The sequence below is a fragment of the Pleurodeles waltl genome, chromosome 8 (assembly GCF_031143425.1).
Source record: "Pleurodeles waltl isolate 20211129_DDA chromosome 8, aPleWal1.hap1.20221129, whole genome shotgun sequence".
Classification (NCBI taxonomy): Eukaryota; Metazoa; Chordata; class Amphibia; order Caudata; family Salamandridae; genus Pleurodeles; species Pleurodeles waltl.
Genome location: NC_090447.1, coordinates 1,218,826,044 through 1,218,848,530, shown reverse-complemented (window position 1 = coordinate 1,218,848,530; position 22,487 = coordinate 1,218,826,044).

The following is a 22,487-nucleotide window of genomic DNA, read 5'->3' as shown; positions in this document are numbered from 1 at the left end:
TCCTGGGATCACGCTCGTTGTGCTGAGAGGGGACCCAGAGGACCGGTCATGCAGTCTTTTGTTGCCTGCGGTTGCAGGGGGAAGATTCCGTTGACCCACAGGAGATTTCTTCAGAGCTCCTGGTACAAGAAGGAGGTAGGCTACCCCCAGAGCATGCACCACCAGGAAACAGGCAAGAAAGCCGGCAGGATGAAGCGATACAAGGTTGCAGTAGTCGTCCTTGCTACTTTGTTGCAGTTTTGCAGGCGTCCTGAGCAGTCAGCGGTCGATCCTTTGGCAGAAGGTGAAGAGGGAAATGCAGAGGAACTCTGGTGAGCTCTTGCATTTGGTGTCTGAAGAATTCCTCAAAGGAGAAACCCTAAATGGCCACAAAATGAGGTTTGGCTACTTAGGAAGGAAGATAGGCTAGTAAGAAAGGTAAGACCCTATCAGAAGGAGTCTCTGACGTCACCTGCTGGCCCTGGCCACTCAGAGCAGTCCAGTGTGCCAGCACACCTCTGAATCCAAGATGGCAGAAGTCTGGGACACGCTGGAGGACCTCTGGGCACCTCCCCTGCGAGGTGCAGGTCAGGGGAGTGGTCACTCCCCTTTCCTTTGTCCAGTTTTGCGCCAGAGCAGGGCTGGGGGATCCCTGAACCGGTGCAGACTGGCTTATGCAGAGATGGGCACCATCTGTGCCCATCAAAGCATTTCCAGGGGCTGGGGGAGGCTACTCCTCCCCAGCCCTGACTCCTATTTTCCAAAGGGAGAGGGTGTAACACCCTCTCTCTGAGGAAGTCCTTTGTTCTGCCTTCCTGGGCCATGCCTGGCTGGACCCCAGGAGGGCAGAAACCTGTCTGAGGGGTTGGCAGCAGCAGCAGCTGCAGTGAAAACCCCGGAAAGGCAGTTTGGCAGTACCCGGGTTCTGTGCTAGAGACCCGGGGGATCATGGATTTGTCCCCCCAATGCCAGAGTGGCATTGGGGTGACAATTCCATGATCCTAGACATATTACATGGCCATGTTCGGAGTTACCATTGTGACGCTGTACATAGGTAGAGACCTATGTACAGTGCACGCGTGTAATGGTGTCCCCGCACTCACAAAGTCCGGGGAATTTGCCCTGAACAATGTGGGGGCACCTTGGCTAGTGCCAGGGTGCCCACACACTAAGTAACTCTGAACAATGTGGGGGCACCTTGGCTAGTGCCAGGGTGCCGACACACTAAGTAACTTCACTTTGCACCCAACCTTCACCAGGTGAAGGTTAGACATACAGGTGACTTATATGTTACTTATGTGCAGTGGTAAATGGCTGTGAAATAACGTGGATGTTATTTCACTCAGGTTGCACTGGCAGGCCTGTGTAAGAATTGTCAGATCTCCCTATGGGTGGCAAAAGAGATGCTGCAGCCCATAGGGATCTCCTGGAACCCCAATACCCTGGGTACCTCAGTACCATATACTATGGAATTATAAGGGTGTTCCAGTATGCCAATGTGAATTGGTGAAATTGGTCACTTGTCTGTTAGTGACAATTTAGAAAGCAGAGAGAGCATAACCACTGAGGTTCTGGTTAGCAGAGCCTCAGTGAGACAGTTAGTCATCACACAGGGACCACATACAGGGCACACTTATGAGCACTGGGGCCCTGCCTGGCAGGGTCCCAGTGACACATAGACTAAGACATCATATATACAGTGAAATATGGGGGTAACATGCCAGGCAAGATGGTACTTTCCTACACAGACCCACTGGTAGCATTTGATATACAGGCCTTAGGTATATGTTATACCACTCCAGAAGGGACTTATATGTAAATCAAATGTGACAATCAGGGGAGTGAGCACAAGCACTTTAGCACTCGTTAGTAGTGGTAAAGTGTACAGAGTCTTAAGTCCAACAAGCAAAAATCCTCAAAATGTAGGAGGAGGAAGGCAATATGTGTGGGGTGACCTTGTAGAGAGGGCTATTTCCAACATACTTGATTAATACTTGCATGCAGAGCTTGTTTATATACTACCCAATATGTAACTACAGAGTAATTGCCAAAGTTGCTAGCCATACACTTCTCTGCTACATACTACACGATTGTGGGAGGTTTAGAACCTCCGGCTCCCAATGTCCCATTTAGCATGGTGACCACCACAATATTCCCTAGAAGAAGAATCTGTTACTTAGTGCTTTCATAGTGCTTACAGTGATACTCAAAAGATAGCACAAAAGGCAATGTTTTGTTAGTGTATTTGCATTTCATGTTCATAATACTGTATATTCCAACGCCTGCACCATTGCAGGTGTACCTTGTAGCTCACTTAAATCATGGGACTGATAAATTAGTTGCCTTGTCACCTCCCAAGTCATTGCTCTGGTGCTATCTATTTGAGTCAAGGCATGTTGGAGAGTGAAACCATCCCTTTTTTTAGCTGTGATGTTGGGTGCTTGCAGTACACAAAAGACATGAAGATCAGAGGTAATGTTCTCATATACATTAGGCTCCACCCATATGACCCATGTGACTTGCACCATTGCAATCATTACAGTGCACTGAAACTACATCCTTGACATGGTTCCCCCCATTCACCATTGCGAAGTGAGCTTCACTGCATGTGTAAATCAGGACAATTAGGTTTCTTTTCAAAAGCACAACATATGTGCTCCTTACAGCCTGGCTTAGCATCTCTCCAGTTTTTGCCTTCTTTCCCAGATAACATGATGCACCCATATCTTCCTTCCCCTCTTTGGGTACTATCAGGGGGCCAAGATCTCTCTATTTGTGAGATTTATGGTGTCTCACAAGTCAGTTGTGCAATCCTGTTATGTGTCTGATAGGATACAGCAGTATCTCCCTGATTCAGTAGTACCACTTTGACTTCCCCTCTGTAATCTGGATCAATAATGCCTCCCAACACTGATATTCGATTGATAGCCAAGCTGGACCATGGGGCAATCCTGCCATATGTTCCCACTGGCACTTTAATTCCTACTCCCAAGGGTATTACCTTTGCCTGTCTTGTCTGAATTTCACCCTCCGCAAGGGCAAATAGATTCAACCCTGTGCTGTGAGATGTGTTGTGTAATGGAAGTCTAGCTCAGGGTCTGTTTTCCAAATAATCAAAGTAGATGTAGGTTCAATGTCCTGTCCTGCTAATTTAATAAATGAAGTCTGTTGCCACACTGGCTTCTTGTTTAACTCAAACAAGGCTCTGTTTATTTTGTTGCTCCCTTTCAAGTTCTGATGTGCTGTTGACTTCCTCAAATGGCCCTTCCTCAAACCTTTATATCTCTCAATTATTCCTGCCACTTGTGGGTAATAACTACTGTGTAACATACAGCAAACCCCTCACTCCTGAGCCTAGTCATGTACAGTTTTCCCTGAGAAATGGGTACCTCTGTCTGTCTGGATCTGTGCTGGCACCTCATTGGGTCTGATTAGGTAATCTCACCCAGATTCCCTGAAGTTGTGTGAGCCCAGTTTGCTAAGGTCAGTTCAGCTTTTACCACAGGTCATGCTTTGGTCATTTGATCCACTTCATTGTTGAAAAGTGATGCAAGGGAGGTGTTCGACAGACAATGGGCATCAAGATGACCCACATAGATTTGACACATCTGCCCTTTCTTCCACATGTCTTCCTACAACTGCTCACCACCCTAGATAGGAGTTTCTTTAATTTTGCACCCATCTCAGTGCCAGATCGGTGCCCAGGTCTACAGTCCTTGATAGGTGGCCAAGCTGTCAGTATACACAAAGGTTCTTTCTCCAACAGGGGCTTGCCTAATCACTACAGCCACCCCTTGCAATGTAGCAAACTGTCTCAAACCTTTGTCTCTTCTTCTCAGCAACACCATCTCTGTAAAAGGTTGGAATTCAACTGGTTGCCATTGTCTTTTGCCCTGGTGGTATTGGGCTGTCCCATCAGTGAACCATACATTCCGCTGCTCTTCCTCAGTGAGGTGTTCAAAATTTGGGGCAGGTTTGAATGAAGAAGGCTCAATCTCAGTCACTTCTGATGAGGGGCTATTGTTTGTAAGTTCACAGCCCACAACATATCCTCTTGTAACTTAGACATCCTTGTTGGTCTGGGCTTTGCTTTTTGCTGCAGATACCATTTCCACTTCACAATGGTAGGCTCTTGTGGCCTACCTACTCTAGCACCTTCTCCTCTTTCTCTCACTCAGCCCAACAAGGGAACTTGTGTTTTTAGGGCAATTGACCGGTCCCCATGGATGTGCTCGGTCTCTAATAGTGCCCAGTATGCTTCTGCAAACTCCTTCTCTAGAGGGGTATAATTATTCAATAACTGTGTCAGTTTCCTCAACCAAAATCTCTGTGGAACCTTCTTCCTTCCCTGCCTTTGCTACAGACTCCACACTGCCACATCATCCTGCATTGTGACCTCTAACCCAAGAAGACCCTGCTCAGTGCTGGGACCTCATGTAAAGTCATTCTGTAATGTATCTTTTGCTCCTTTGAAGGCTTCTTGTGGGTCAGGCCCCAATGAAAAGAGTTGTTTTCCAAGTTATTTTGTAAAATGGTTACAGTATTTTTTCTGAATGAGGAATGTGCTGTTTCCACACCCCTATAAACTCAATGAACCCCTGTGATTTTGAGGTTGCTGTAGGGCTTTTCAACTGCTCCTCCATATCAATCACTTTCTGTGGTATTCATTTCACCAGTCTTGATCAGTCACTAACCAAAATTCTGACCTATTATGCAGGACCCTGCACCTTTTTGGGATGGATGGCCCACCCTCTCTGCTGTAAGTAGTCAATCAATCTCTCTATCAACCAACCCACAAAGGAAAATGCTTGCTGCCTGTGTGCACCTCACAACTGCTCCACCAACATGGCATGCATCATGACTGATCCCATTTTCAAACATTCAGCAAGTGATAAGAATATTCCATTTGCCCCTGTATCCCATAGCCAAACTAGCTATTTGAACAGGGGCTCTCCATGCATCTGCCTGAACATGTGTGTTATTTCCAAACCTCACATTGTGTATAATCCTTCACCCGACTGGTATTTGCACTTGACCCCCAGCCATTTCTTTTGACGTGTTTTGCACTAGAGGATTCTGATTTTACCACACATACCTCTACCTCATAATTCCAGTCCCACTCATCACTGTCAGAAACTGACTCATAACATGTATGGGAATTCAAATCCTCTTTTTGAGCAAACACCCTCACGTGCACCGCTGGGGGTGCCCTAGGCTTGTGCTTGTCTTTCAGAGCTACCTGCAATGCTAATGGGGTTCAATTTACCTCCATGTGATCCCCTTGCTAGGGCACTTTCCACAGTCTCACTCATACTAAGCGGTCTCTTCTGTAAGGCTGCTAACTCATCCAGCAGTTTTCCTATCCCAGCATCTTGTATTAATATATCCTTACACACCATGCGGTGCGCTGACAGGAAAAGCCATTCTACTTGTCCAGCTTCCCCACTTTTAGCGTTACTCTCTTAACGGCATTTTTCACTAAAGGAGGAGTCTCCTTTTCATCTAAGTCTTAACCTGCAACCACTGCCACTCCTCATTTTAGGATTCCTGTAATACCAGAAAATGGGTCTGACGTCAAATGCCTGGGAATGCGTTTGGTCTCTGCCCCTATCAGCACTTCTCCATCTGCTTTATCTCTTTTGCATTCCCACAGAGGCATTATTGATTTATACTCCACTCCTGGTACTAGTTATTTTGGACTGGCTGCTGGCAACCAACCCAAGCAATATCAATCAAGGAAAAATCTCTACGGACACTCAGTAAGGAGCAACACACCGCTAGAGGATGCAATATGACTTTAATAAAACACTAGAATAAACGCATATCTTGGCAATGATTATTATACAGTAGCAGAATGGTTGCAATAATATTTATAATAATGCAGTGCTAGCTCAATAACGTTGCAAGAAAGAAACAGACTGAAATCACTGACAATGCAGTAAATTAAAAGCATAAAAATAATTCTGTAAATCAGGATAGCGCAGGAGAATCTGGCCTTTCAACCCCTGGTACTTAACTTGATAGCACCAGGAAAACCTCTCCAACCTCTCTCTGTCTCTTCATGCCTAGGAATGGTGCATCAGGGGCAGTGGCTGTGGGCACAATGGCAAATCTGCACGACTTAATCTGTAGAAGTTGGATTAAATAAACACAGACAAAAGTCAAATTTCTTAGGCAGCTTTTTATGTGACTCATGCAGCCATGCATCTTACACACCATGTCAGGTTCTATATACCGGAATACCACAATGTCGTGGATATACAGGCACTCATTACAACCCTGGTGGTAAATGCCACCGCCCGCCTTGCTGACAGCCGCCAACATACTGTGACCGCGGCAGTATACCGTTACGGTATTGTGACCCACACAGAAAAATCCGCCACTATACAGACACCCACACAAGTCCGCCAGCCCAAAAGTCAGTGATAAACTGGTGGTACCAAACCCCACACCGTTACGCCAACAGAAATATGCCTACAGCATCATGACCCACGAATCACTGCGGCGGTCATTCAACCGCAGTAAACCATTGGCCGTACACACTGCCATGCTCAAAATACACACACACACTAACAAAACTACACCACATTGGACAATTCAAACTATACACACCTGACACACATAGACACACCAAACCCACACACCCAATCCAATATAAAACACACACCCACAATACCCACAACCCCTTACAACAACAAAAAATATTGCCAACTGAGAGAGAGAGACAAGCCAGGAGCACCCACGGAATCAGAGCCACATAACACCATTACCCATACACCATCCACGCACCTCACAGCACACACCCCAACACATCACCCCACGCACCCTCACGCATACCGCTCACACTACACCCATGGCACCACAACAACACCCCAGATTCTCTGAGGAGGAGCTAAGGGTCATGGTGGAGGAAATCATCCGGGTAGAGCCACAGCTATTCGGATCACAGGAGCAGCAGACTTCCATTGCTAGGAAGATGGAGACATGGCGGAGAGTCATGGATGGTGTCAACGCCATGGGACACCACCCCAGAACAAGGGATGACATCAGGAAGAGGTGGAACGACCTACGGGGGAAGGTGCGTTCTGTGATAGCAAGACATCAGGTAGCCGTACAGAGGACTGGCGGTGGACCCCCACCTCCTTCCCCACAACTAACAACATGGGAGGAGCATATCTTGGCAATATTGCATCCTGAGGGCCTGGCAGGAGTAGCAGGAGGACTGGACTCTGGTAAGTCAAATCTTTACTACTATATCCCCCACCCTACCTACATGCAATCACAAACTCCTACCCCTACCCACACCCCCATCACTCCACCACCTCACATATACCCCACTATCACAACCCACCCATCCCAATACCAAGCCCTGCATGCAACACCAATGCATGGACACCCATCACAGACCTGCATGGACACCCACCACCACAACGTGCACACTAGTGACAATCACTTAGCCAAACCAATAACATCTCACACAACCCAAACTTGCCTTGCTAATAACAACCATAGAGGGAAACATATCCATGTACAAGATGGCACACGCAGATCCAATAACACTGCATTTACATCCCGACAAGACCCCCTCTCAACGTCACCGGAGAGAAGGTGCCACCAACATCCAGTCCCCCCACAGAAGAGGCCCACAGTGATGACAGCAGCTCTACACGGCCGGATCACGATGACCAACCTGGCCCATCAGGGACCTCTGGACGGTGAGTTACCCTGCCACACTCCCAACCCACCACAGAGCCTCCCCTCTCAGGAAACACCAGCACAGCACCCACCCAGCGGGCCCATACCTTTGTCCCCAGGACATGTTAATCAGCAGTGTGTCCACTACTATAGGGAACCCAGGCAACCCCACAAACCCAAGACAATCAGAGACCTGGGGTCAATGGCAGTGGGCACACGGTTCAGGGGACAGAGGCACAGGACAACAGTGAAGCTGGGAGGACTGCTGTGCGACAGGGGGAGGACAGGTTCAGGGAACCCACTCTTCACAAGGCACTTGGAGGGATCCTGGGAGCATACCACCATTCCCAGGAGACCCAGCGGCTGCAAGAGGGACAGTACCTGGGGATAAGGAAGGACCTGAAAGACATCCACACCACCCTGGTCACCATTGCAGGGGTGCTGGCAGACATGGCCAACACCATGACGGAGGCAATGGCACAACAATGGGCCCCTGACACTAGCCACACTGAAGAACAGCCCTCCACTTCCGCCAACGCTAGTGGACAGGAAGCCCTGCCACAGGACCAACAGGCCCCCTGCAGAAGGAGAACCACCCAGCAAACGGTCCCTGCAATCCAGGCAGAAGCCAGAGAACGTTACCAAGACCCCCGCCAGGAAGAAGACTCTCCTGAATGTCACCCTTCTGTCCCACTCTGTCACCCTGTCCTCCTTGTACTGCCATTGTTCCCCTTCCTATGCCCCCTTGGACAATGCACCTCTGATACAAATAGACTGCACACTACCCTGGACTTTCCTTCATCAGCAGCGCAGCCCATTGCAATAGCCCCTCTACTTATTAGCACATAAATAAACACCTTTGGAACAAATACAAGTATGGAGTCTGTCAAATGATTGAAATATTTATTAGTTTAACAAGCTGTAAACATTGCTGTTCAAATGTACAGTTATATTAATAATAGGTATCACCTGTAGTGGGCAGCAGTAAGCACACCAGGAACCAGAGTGGGGCACAGAGATCTGAAAATAGAGATGCCAAATGATACAGTAAGTGGCCATAGACATAGGGAAATCAGGCTGTAATGTTCAATGTCCAACACAAAACTGCAATGGAAAGTGAAGTTACAGTGTCTTACCTGTGTGTCACTGGAAGTACTGTTGAATAAGTGAACTTATGTTGCCCACATCTTCTTCCTCTTCCTCCTCTTCCTCACTGTCCACAGGCTCCACTGCTGCCACAGGACCATCTCCAGGCACATCCTCCTGCAGAAAAGGCACCTGGTGTCTCAAGGCCAGGTTGTGCAACATGCAACAATGATCTGGCACACCTTCTTGGGTGAATAGTACAGGGATCCACCTGTCAGATGGAGGCACCAGAATCTGGCCTTCAGGAGGCCAAGGGTTCTCTCAATTATCCTCCTTGTTTGCCCATGTGCCCAATTGTAATGTTCCACTGCCCTTGTCCTGGCATTCCTCACTGGGGTCAGTAGCCATTAGAGGTTGGGGTAACCAGAGTCACCTGCAAATATCGAGATATACCTGTTAGCCAGACACTCACCCTCAGGGCCAACCCCACACCCATATGCCTACATCAACTGGGTGGGGACCATGGGCTCACCTATTAGCCACTCCTTGTGCCTCTGCAGTTGAAACATCACATATGGGATGCTGCTATTCCTCAAGATAAAGGCATCATGCACAGAGCCAGGATACTTGGCATTCACATGGGAGATGTACTGGTCTGCCAAACACACCATCTGCACATTCAGAGAGTGAAAGCTTTTTCTATTCCTGAACAGTTGTTAATTTCTCTGGGGAGGGGGGGACAAATGCAATATGTGTACCATCAATGGCACCAATGATATTGGTGATATGTCCCAGGGCATAAAAGTCAACCTTCACTGTGGCCAAATCCTCCCCCTGGGGGAATATGATATAGCTGCGCATGTGTTTCAGCAGGGCAGACAACACTCTGGTCAACACGTTGGAGAACATTGGCTAAGACATCCCTGATGCCATACCACTGTTGCTTGGAAGGAACCACTTGCAGGAGGCTGGCCTGGTTTATACTAGGTACCTGAAGGTACTTCCACCTTGTGCCAGGTCCGGTTATCCCTTATTAGTAATTTAGTAGTGTCCTAGCAGCTTAGGCTGATAGATGTAGCTATAGCAGAGCAGCTTAGTCTGAACTAGGAGACATGCAAAGCTCCTACTATACCACTTATATCACATAGGTACTATATCATAAGAAAGACAATACTCAGAGTTACTAAAAAATAAAAGTACTTAATTTTAGTGACAATATGCCAAAAATATATCAGAGGATATATTCTCTTAGGAGGTAAGTAAAATACACAAAATATACACACAACCTAAAATCAGGTAAGTAAACAGTTAGATAAATAATGCAAACACTGCAGAATACGAAAGGATGCAATAGGCCTAGGGGCAACACAAACCATATACTATGAAAGTGGAATGCGAACCATGAGTGGACCCCTAGGCTAGTGTAGTGTGTGGAGGGTCACTGGGAGTGTAAGAAAACACTAAGGGTGTCCAAGATACCCCACCCCAAGACCCTGGAAAGTAGGAGTAAAGTATTACTATTTCCCCAGAAACACACTAAAGTCGTGATAAAGGACTTTGCAAAGACCACAACAGACTGCAAAGCACTGAAGACAGATTCCTTGACCTGGATACCTGCAAAGGAACGGAACCAAGTCCAAGAGTCGTGAAAGTGTCCAGGGGGCAGGAGCCCACTAAACCCCGGATGATGGTGCAAAATGGCTGCCTCTGGATGGAAGAAGCTGAAGATTCTGCAACAGATGCCCCATGGAGTGCTGGAGGATGCAGAGTTGTTTATTTGGCAAAAGACCGCAAGCAAGCCTTGGTAGCTGCAAGAGTTATGGTTGAAGAAAAAAGGTGCTACCCGGGCCTAGGAAGGACCAGGATGTTGCCACTTGGGAGGGGAGACACAGGGGGCCCTCAGCAACTTAGAGAGCCCATGCACAAGAAGATAGCACCCCCAGAAGCACTTGAACAAGGGTTTAAGAAGTCTGATCACAGCAGTCATCTCAACACTGCAAAAGAGGCTTCCACGAAGCCGGAGGCCAACTCAGGGAGTTGAGCAATGCAGGACAGAGTGCTGGGGACCTGGGCTTGGCTGTGCATGAAGGATTTCAGTGGAAATGTGCACAGGAGCCCTAGCAGCTGCAGTTCACGGTCAGGATAACTGTCTGGAGAGGGGAGGCAAGGACTAACCTCCTCCAAATTTGGACAGTCTGGGTCACTTGGGTCCACCACCTGTGTTCCAGGGGCCACGCTCTTCAGGATGAGAGGGGTCTCAAAACCACAACAAAGTAGCAAGAAGACTACCAGCAACATTGTAGCGCCTCATCCTGCCAGCTTTCTGGACTGTTTCCTGGTGATGCATGCTCTGAGGGCTGTCTGCCTTCCACCTGCACTGGAAGCCAAGAAGAAATCTCCCGTGGGTCGATGGAATCTTCCCCCTGCTAACGCAGGCACCAAACATCTGCATTACCGGTCCTCTGGGTCCCCTCTCATCCTGACGAGCGAGGTCCCTGGGTCCAAGTGTCTCCCACAGTCCAGTGGCCCTTCTGTCCAAATTTGGTGGAGGCAAGTCCTTTTTCCCCACGCCAGACAGCAAACCTGTGTACTGTGTGATTTGCAGCTGCTCCGGCTTCTGTGCACTTTTCCAGGACTTCCTTTGAGGAGAGACAAGTGGAAATTAGGTAATTCCGCTGGCGTTGTGCACCGTTGCGGTCGGTGGTCGATAACCGCTGCACAACTTTGCATTGGTTATCATTGGACCCTATGGGTTCCAGGAGCCAGTGGCGATGTACGCCGGCTGTGACGGTACGCACCGCCGTGGACCTGACTGCCATTTTCTATCTGTTCACTGACTTGCTACCTGACCTTCACCAGGAGAGGACCTACACTGCAAGTGCTTCTGTGACCGGTGTCTGGAAGCGACAATGGCTCAAGTGTCTGGGGAGAGGGCCCCCACCTTCACTTCAGGGGAGTTGGAGAGACTGGTGGATGAGGTCCTACCCCAGTACACTTTACTCTATGGTCCTCCAGATAAACAGGTGAGGATACTGTGAGCATGATGCGTGAGCCATCCTCTGTCTCTCCCCCCCTTCTCGTTTTGTCAACCTGTCCTTGTGTGCATTAGCATCATCTGGCAGAGGAGTAGAGGCACCAGAAGGAGCTGCATCCCACATGGCTCTGGAGGCCGAATCCACTGACGATGAGGGCACCAGTGGGGAGGAGAACAAGGGGAGCACCACAACGGAGACAGGAGGGGACACTAATGACAGCGTCTCCTCCTGCGATGGAAGCTCCCTGGTGGTGGCAGACACCTCTGTGCCCACCCCAACAACAGGTACAGCCACCACCCTCCGTACCAGCCCCACTCTCCCAGCAGCCCATCAGCGTGTTTCCTGTGCCCCCTCACCCAGGAGGGTGGGCTTCTCCTTCTCCCAGGCACCTTCTGTCCTGCCCCAGTCCGCCCTGCTGCCCTCAGTGAGGCGGCTATTGACCTTCTGAGATCCCTCACTGTTGGGAAGTCAACCATACTGAATGCCATCCAGGATGTCGAAAGGCATTTGCAACAAACAAATGCATATCTGGAGGGCACTCACTCTGGCGTGGCGGCCCAAAAGAGAGCATTTCAGGCTCTGGCCTCCGCACTGATGGCAGCCATTGTCCCTGTCTCTAGCCTCCCCCATCCAACTTCCTCTACCCAGGCCCAATTCCCTCAACCCTAACCTATCCCAAGCACACCTTCAGACCAGCAGTCACCCAAATCAACACACACAAGTGACTCAGGCAAACACAAGCACCACACTTCATCTCACAGGCACTCACACAAGCATCATCCCCATGCAGACACACCAACATCCACTGCCTCCACTGTGTCCCCCTCTCCTCCTCGTTCACCTCCCTCCCAGTTGCATCTCTACTCACACCTACATGCACTACATCTTCATCCACTACCTCCATCACTAGCACGCCTATCACTACACGCCCCTCACTGACAGTCACCACCCCCACATCAATGCACACGTCCCCTGTGTCCTCTCCCACTGTGCCTGTGACCCCTCCCCCCAAAGTGCACAAACGCAAGCACACACCCACCCAACAGCCATCCACCTCACAACAGCATCCAGCTCATGCACCTGCACCCAAACACAGCACACTGACACCTCCTACAAGCACTCCCTCTTCCTCCACTCCCAAACCTTCACCCTCTTCCCACCCAATGTCCCTAAGAAGCTTTTCCTAGCCAACATTGACCTATTCCCTACCCCTCCCCCGCCCTTCACCTAGGGCCAGAGTGGCCAGAACCCAGCCCAGCACCTCAGCCACCAAGTCCACGTCCACGTCTGCTGTGGTTTCTGCAGCTGTGAGAGGCTCTAAGGAGGCACCCGTCAGCCCAGCCAGTGTGCCACCAAAACCTGCCAAGGCCAAGAAGGTTCCGCCACCTGGTAATGGCAAGAAGGGGACAGCATCCAGCAAGGAGAAGGAGGCACAACCAGCCAGCAAGCCCAAGTCAAAGACTCCAGCTGCCAGAAGCAAGGAGGCACCACCATCAGCCAAGGGCAGGAAGGGGCACAGAACACCAGCCAGGGCACTTCAGCCGTTGGAGGCTGCAGGTGAAGGCCTGGAGGCTACCACCACAACCGCCAGCACCGCCACCTGCACCGCGGCCAGCACCACCACCACCACAACCGCCAGCCCCACCACCTGCACCGTGGCCAACACCGCCAGTTTCAGTGCCGCAAGCAGCACCACTGCCAGTAGCAGCAGCCCCAGTGGGCAGCTGTCCGAGGCTGCAGGGGAAGGGCTGGAGCCTCCCCAAACCACTTTCAGCACCAACACCAGCACCGGCACTGCCACCTCTGTACAGCTGTACCCACCGGCGGATGGACTGTAGTCCTGCCTCCATGGAGCGTCATGCATCCTGCCCACAGAAAATCATGTGGGTCTGACACCCATGTGCTGCATCACAGGGCGCAAAGCCCCCCACAGAACCAGTGGAAGAAGGCATCCACTCACCCCCACCTTGCCATGATGAAGCACACTGGGCACAAGGCCCCCTCCAGAACCAGTGGAAGAAGGCATCCACTCACCCCCTCCTTGCCAGGATGAAGGACACTGGGCACAAAGCTCCCTCCAGAACCAGTGGAAGAAGCCATCCACTCATCCCCTCCTTGCCAGGATGTAGCACACTGGGCCAAGGCCTCCTCCAGAACCAGTGGAAGAAGGCATCCACTCACCCTATCCTTGCCAGGATGAAGCACACTGGGCACAAAGCCCCCCTCCAGAACCAGTGGAAGAAGGCATACACCCACCCCCTCCTTGCCAGGATGAAGCACACTGGGCACAATGCCCCCTCCAGAACTAGTAGAAGAAGGCATCCACTAGAGAGACTTAGACCTTGCACTCCCCAGGACGAAGCAGTGGGCGAACCACCCACTAGAGAGACTGTGGCTTTGCACTCCCCAGGACCAAGCAGTGGGCAAACCACCCACCTGAGAGACTGTGGCTTTGCACTCCCCAGGACCAAGCAGTGGGCAAACCACCCACTTGAGAGACTGTGGCTTTGCACTCCCCAGGACCAAGCAGTGGGCATAGAGCCTTTCCAGGAGCAGTGGCGTTGTACCGTCTTCCGGCTGAGGTGCCCCCCCCCGCCTCGTCCCCCTAGGTGCCTGTGTGTTGTCGACCTGATGCCACTGCAGTGTTCTCTCCATATTGAGGCAGGAGTCAGGTGTGGGCTTGGCCTCTGTATTTTGGCCCAGTCGGCCACGGACATTTTGAGTGGGCAATGTCCTGCCTTTTGTATATGTAGGAGGCTAGCCTGGCTTGTAGTGGGTACCAGAGGTACTTGCACCTTGTGCCAGGTCCAGTAATCCCTTATTAGTGTAGAAGAGGTGTTTCTAGCAGTTTAGGCTGATAGAAGGTAGCTATAGCAGAGCAGCTTAGGTTGAACTAGGAGACATGCAAAGCTCCTACTATACCACTGGTGTCATATGCACAATATCATAAGAAAACACAATACACAGAAGTACTAAAAATAAAGGTACTTTATTTTTATGACAATATGCCAAAAGTATCTCAGTGAGTACCCTCAATATGAGGATAAGATATATACACAAGATATATGTACACAAACCAACAATTAGGTAAGTAATAGCAAGAAAAGTAATGCAAACAGTGTAGAATTACAATAGATTGCAATAAGAGCACATAGGTATAGGGGCAACACAAACCATATACTCCAAAAGTGGAATGCGAACCACAAATGGACCCCAAACCTATGTGAGCTTGTAGAGGGTCGCTGGGACTGTAAGAAAACTGTGAGGGTTAGAAAAATAGCCCACCCCAAGACCCTGAAACGTAGGTGTAAAGTGCACCTACTACCCCCAGAGAGCACCGAAGTCGTGATAGGGGGATTCTGCAGGAAGAACGAACACCAGCAATGCAACAACAGTGGATTTCCAGACCTGAGTACCTGTAAGACAAGGGGACCAAGTCCAATAGTCGCAACAGTGTCAAGAGTGGGCAGGAGCCCAGGAAATGCCAGCTGAGGGTGCAAGGAAGCTGCCACCAGATGGAAGAAGCTTAGAGTTCTGCAAGAAAGAAGAGAGCTAGGGACTTCTCCTTTGGAAGATGGATGTCTCACGTCGCGATGAAGCTTGCAGAGGTGTTCCTACGCAGAAAGACCGCAAACAAGCCTTGCTAGCTGCAAGGGTCGCGGTAGAGGTTTTTGGGTGCTGCTGTGGCTCAGGAGGGACCAGGATGCCGCCACTTGGAAGAGGAGACAGAGGGGGTGCCCAGCAACTCAGGGAGCCCTCACAGAAGCAGGCAGCACCCACAGAAGTACCTGAACAGGCACTTGGAAGAAGAGTGAACCGGAGTCCACGCGAAGTAACAAAAGGGAGTCCCACGACACCGGAGGACAACTCAGGTTGTGCACTGCAGGTTAGAGTGTCGGGGACCCAGGCTTGGCTGTGCACAAAGGAAATCCTGGAAGAGTGCACAGGAGCTGGTGCAGCCTCAAATCATGCGGTACCCAGCAATGGAGTCTAGCGTGGGGAGGCAAGGACTTACCTCCACCAAATTTGGACTGAAGAGTCACTGGACTGTGGGAGTCACTTGGACAGAGCTGCTGAGTTCCAGGGACCACGCTTGTCGTGCTGAGAGGGGACCCAGAGGACCAGTGATGCAGTCTTTTGGTGCCTGCGGTTGCAGGGGGAAGATTCCGTCAACCCACAGGAGATTTCTTCAGAGCTCCTGGTGCAGAGAGGAGGCAGGCTACCCCCAGAGGATGCCCCAGCTGGAAACAGTCGAGAAAGCCGGCAGGATGAGGCGATACACGGTTGCTAGTAATCATCTTGCTACTTTGTTGCGGTTTTGCAGGCGTCCTGAGCAGTCAGCGGTTGATCCTTTGGTAGAAGTTGAAGAAGGAGATGCAGAGGAACTCTGGTGAACTCTTGCATTCGTTAGCTGACGAATTCCCCAAAGCAGAGACCCTAAATAGCCAGAAAAAGAGGTTTGGCTACCAAGGAACGGAGATTGACTACCAAGAGAGGTAAGAGCCTATCAGAAGGAGCCTCTGATGTCACCTGCTGGCACTGGCCACTCAGAGCAGTCCAGTGTGCCACAAACACCTCTGTTTCCAAGATGCAAGAGGTCTGGGACACACTGGAGGACCTCTGGGCACCTAACCTGGGAGGTGCAGGTCAGGGGAGTGGTCACTCCCCTTTCCTTTGTCCAGTTTCGCGGCAGAGCAGGGCTGGGGGATCCCTAAACTGGTGTAGACTGGCTTATGCAGAGATGGGCAACATCTATGCCCATCAAAGTATTTCCAGAGGCTGGAGGAGGCTACTCCTCCCCAGCCCTCACACCGATTTCCAAAGAGAGAGGGTGTTACACCCTCTCTCAGAGGAAATCCTTTGTTCTGCCTTCTTCGGCCAGGGCTGCCTAGAACCCAGGAGGGCAGAAACCTGTCTGAGGGGTTGGCAGCAGCAGCAGTGGAGACTCCGGAAAGGCAGTTTGGCAGTACCCAGGTTCTGTGTTAGAGACCCGGGGGATCATGGAATTGTCCTCCCAATGGCAGAATGGCATTGGGGTGACAATTCCATGATCTTAGACATGTTACATGGCCATGTTCGGAGTTACCATTGTGACGCTATACATAGGTCACTACCTATGTATAGTGCACGCGTGTAATGGTGTCCCCACACTCACAAAGTCCAGGGAATTTGCCCTGAGCGATGTGGGGGCACCTTGGCTAGTGCCAGGATGCCCACACACTAAGTAACTTTACACCCAACCTTCACCAGGTGAAGGTTAGACATATAGGTGACGTATAAGTTACTTAAGTGCAGTGGTAAATGGCTGTGAAATAACGTGGACGTTATTTCACTCAGGCTGCACTGTCAGGCCTGTGTAAGAATTGTCAGAGCTCCCTATGGGTGGCAAAAGAAATGCTGCAGCCCATAGGGATCTCCTGGAACCCCAATACCCTGGGTACCTCAGTACCATATACTAGGTAATTATATGGGTGTAACAGTATGCCAATGTGAATTGGTAAATTTAGTCACTAGCCTGTTAGTGACAAATTTGGAAAGCAGTGAGAGCATAACCACTGAGGTTCTGGTTAGCAGAGCCTCAGTGAGACAGTTAGGCATCACACAGGGAACACATACAGGGCACATACTTATGAGCACTGGGGCCCTGCCTGGCAGGGTCCCAGTGACACATAGACTAAAACAACATATATACAGTGAAATATGAGGGTAACATGCCATGCAAGATGGTACTTTCCTACATGTACCTTAATGGAAAGGATGCTATAGAGGCATATAAGCTAGTGCTTACATGCCTGCATCTGAGATTTAATGCCCCCTGCCTCCTGGGCTGCAGAAGCATCCGTAGTTTGACGGGATCCTCTAGGGTGGCACAAATTTGTGCTTCAGCCCTGGGGACCCCTTTACCACTTATGCACTGTGTACCTTGGGTACCATTTACTAGGTGTAGGAGGCTGGCCTGGTTTGTAGTGGGTACCTATGGTACTTACACCTTTATACCAGGTCCATTTATACAGGTTTCAGTTAGTGAAATGTTGGTAGTGTCTAGAAGCCAGGCTCTCTAGAGGTAGCTGTAGCTAAACAGCCAAGGCTTATCTTGGAGACATGCAAAGCTCATGCAGTGCCACTATAGTCACACAGTACTCACACACATGAAAGAAAGTACCCAGTGTTAAAAAATAAAGGTATTTTGGTGACACAAATACCAAAAATACCATAGAGACTATACCCCCTTAGGAGGTAATTAATACACAAATTATATACACTAGTATGCAAAAACAGGTGTAAAAAAGTTAGAAAACAGTGCAAATAGTGAAAATCACAATAGGTAAAAATGGGCCTGGGGGAACACAAACCATATACTAAGAAAGGGGAATGCGAATGTCAGTTTCCCACCTAGGCACGTGTAGTTTGTAGAGGGGTTCTGGGAGTATTAGAAAACACCAAAGGTAAGACATAGAACCCACACCAGAGCCTGGGAAGGCAGAAGTAAATCACAGTTACTTTCTTAGAACACACAAGAACATGAGAAAGAAGATAATGCAAGAACCAGATGAGACTGCAATACACCAACGGTGGATTCCTGGACCTGAAGACCTGTGGAAGAAGGGGACCAAGTCCAAGAAGCACAGACGAGTTCAGGGAGAACAGGAACCCCTGCTTACCCGGATGAAGGTGCAAAAGAAGAACCATCAGTAAAGAACAACAGTCAGTACTGCACCCAAGCAGACTGATGTGGGTTCCTGGTTGGTACAGATGATGTCCCACGCCGGATGGAAGATTGCAGTCTGGTTTGCGTCACTGGATTCTTCCAACAAGCCTTAGCACAGGCAAAGCTCGTGGTTAGCGAAAATGGTGCTGGCTGGGATCAGAAGGGACCTGGTGGACTCTACCCAGGTGGAAGAGTCAGAGGGGGCTCTCAGCAACTCAGAGAGCCCACAGAAGATTAGGCAGCATGCACAGGGGTCCCACAGCATGGGGACAAAGGAGGTGCAAAAGGAGGCCCATGCAGCACTACAACAAAGGATCCCACGCCGCCGGAGAACAAGGCAGGAAGCTGTGCATTGCAGGATAGAGTGCTTGGGGCCCGAACTGCATGGTGCACAAAGAACTTCGTGGAGGGATACCAACAAGCCTTGGTAACTGCAAAACATGCAGTGCATAGGAGTACTGTCTTGGGTGGGAAGGCAAGCTCCTACCTCCACCAAAGTTGGGCAGTAGGATATCAGGACCGTCATGACATCAGTCTCAACATCCATGTACTGAAACCTAGGAAAAACAGGGAAGAAAAAGGACTTTTACACCATCCAATTATTTAATCATCTACATAGTTATACAGCCATGCATCCAATGTGTATAGAAAATCATACAAATCTTAAAAATGAAGAAAATCCAAATATTTTCATCAGGTATTAACATTAAGTTTGTGCATTCGCTGTTCATGTTGTGCATTCTCTGCACCAAGAACACACACTAAACCCATTAAGTTATCCTGTCTACTGTGTACAGTACACTTCTGTTAGCCCTGTCACGTTATTTTGAGACAATCTGTGGCTTCGCACTTGGAGCCATGCTTGGGGTCTGTGGTGAGCAGAAATGGGAAAGTTAATCTTCACTGGCATAACTGACACAGGGGACCTAGCAACATTTACTATTATTAATATCTTAATTAATTATAGATGGTGTGAATTGTCACCATCTCATTTGCAAATAAATGGAAAATGTGTGCTCGGTGCTGTTCATAGAATACAAAAAATACAGGCGGTCATTACAACATTGGCGGTAAAAGCCGCTTACCGCTGTGCAGAAGATCGCCAACACACCGCCGCGGCTGCAGAATTCCGCCACAGTTATGACCCACAGCACAGAATCCGCCAATATTCAGACACCCACACAAGTCCGCCACACCAAAGGGCAGTGATAAACTGGCGAAAACAAAACCAACACCGTCACACCAACAGAAATACGCCCACACTATCACGACCCACGAATCCACGCGGCGGTCTTTCAACTGCGGTACACACCGCCGCGCTCAAAATACACACACATTTACAAAACACAGCCACATTGGACAATTCGAAATACACACCTGATACACATACACACACCACTACCACACACCCAATACAATATAAAACACACACCCACATCACCCACAAACCCCTACGACCACAATTGAGAAAGAAGCACAGAGAGAGACACCACCATCAACAATACTAGCATCCACAGACACACAACACCATCACCCACATAACTTCCACGTACCTCACACAACACCCCACTACACATCAGCACACTTATCACCCCACACACCACCCCACACATCACCCACACCACCCCATGGCACAGCAAAGACACCCCAGGTTCTCAGAGGAGGAGCTCAGGGTCGTGGTGGAGGAAATCATCCGGGTAGAACCACAGCTATTTGGATCACAGGTGCAGCACACTTCCATTGCAAGGAAGATGGAGCTATGGCGAAGAATAGTGGACAGGGTCAATGCAGTGGGACAGCACCCAAGAAATCGGGATGACATCAGGAAGAGGTGGAACGACCTACGGGGGAAGGTGCATTCCGTGGTCTCAAGACACCACCTTGCGGTTCAGCGGACTGGCGGCGGACCCCCACCTCCTCCCCCACAACTAACAACATGGGAGGAGCAGGTCTTGGCGATTCTGCATCCTGAGGGCCTCGCAGGAGTAGCTGGAGGAATGGACTCAGGTAAGTCAAATCATAACTATTACATCCCCCACCCTACCTGCATGCCGTCACATACCTCCACCGTCACTCCCACCCCCATCACTCTTAAAGCCTCACAAATGTCCCAACATCACAAACCACACATCCTAACACCAAGCCCTGCATGCAACAACAAAGCATGGACACACATCACTAAAGGATGTCCACTGCACATACCCATACGCCCCCCCAAACCATCATCACACAAGGTCCCACACAGGAATACAAGCACTGGGGTACATGGTCACCCACCCATTGCACACCATGGCACACATAGATGTAATAAACATCCTTTTATACCCCTGCTAAGCCCCTACCCAACCTCACTGGACAGGAGGGTCCACACATGTCCACACCACCAACAGAAGAGGCCCACAGTGATGACAGCAGCTCTGACTAACTGGATCTAGATGACCAGCCCGGCCCATCGGAGACCTCGGGACAGTCGGTTCCTATCACACAGTCACAGGCCACTACAGAGCTTCCCCCCTCTGGAAACACCAGCACAGCACCCTCTCAGCGGGCCCATACCTCCGTCCCCAGGACACGTCAATCAGCAGTGTGTCCACCACTACAGGAAACCCTTGCTAACCCACCCCCCCCTTCAACAACAGGGACCTGGGGCCAGTGGCAGTGGGCACACGGTCCAGGGGACGGAGGCCCAGGAACACAGGGGAACTGGGAGGGCTGCTGTGCGACAGGGGGAGGACAAGCCAATGGAACCCACTCTCCACGAGGCCCTCTCCAACATCATGGGAGCCTACCACCACTCCCAGAGGACAATGGCAACGGTACTGGCCAAGTTTCAGGAGACCCAGTGCCTGCAAGAGGAACAGTATTTGGGCTTCAAGGAGGAAGTCAGAGCAATCAATTCCACCCTGGGCACCATCGTAGGGGTGCTGAAGGAAGTACTCAACACCAGGAGGGACACTGTGGCACTACAAGGGGCCCCTGACACTAGCCTGGACAATGAATTTCCCACAGCCTCCTCCAGCGCTAGTGGACAGGAGGCACCGCCACAGGACCACCACACCAGCACCCCACCCCCTGCAGAGGGAGAACCACCTCACAAACGGTCCCTGAGATCCAGGACAAAGGCAGAGAACGATGCCAAGACCCCCGCCAAGAAATGAGACCACCTTGAATGTCATCCTTCTGTCCCACTTTGTCACCCTGTCCATCCTTAAACTGCCCCAGCTCCACTTCCTATGCCCATTTGGGCAATGCACCTGTGAGACTAATAGACTGGACTCTTCCATGGACATTCCTCCGCTATCACCCCTCACCATTTTGCTACCCCCTCCAATATTGAGCACTAAAATAAACACCCTTAAAGCACAAAACAATCTGGAGTCTGTGATTTCGGAATGGTGTATTAACAATTACAGTGTCAAAAAGCTCTTTCATTTGTAATGTCAACATACCTATGTCACACAGCTGTAGTCCATGAGGAATCAAAGCAGAAGTCACACTGTGGGACACACATCTGTGAAATCATAAGGGAAAGTGACATCTCAGTGACCATACACTGGGTGAAAATGACAGACAGAATAGAGGTAGTAGTGTTAAAGTACATGTAATAGGCAGGTTTGTATTCTTACCTGTGTCTCACTGGAAATATTGCTGGATCACTGAATCCCTGGTGTCCATGTCCTCTTCTTCTGCTTCCTCGTCTTCACTGTCCACAGGCTCCACAGCTGCAACAACACCGCCATCTGGACCATCCTCCTGCAGAAAAGGCACCTTTCATCGAAAGCTAAGTTGTGAAGCATACAGCAGGCCACGATGATGTGGCACACCTTCTTTGGTGAGTAGAATAGGGATCCACCTGTCATATGGAAGCACCTGAACCCGGCCTTAAGGAGGCCGAAGGTCCGCTCAATTATCCGCTGTGTACCCCCATGTGCCTCATTGTAGCGTTCCACTGCCCTTGTCCTGGTATTCCTCACTGGGGTCAG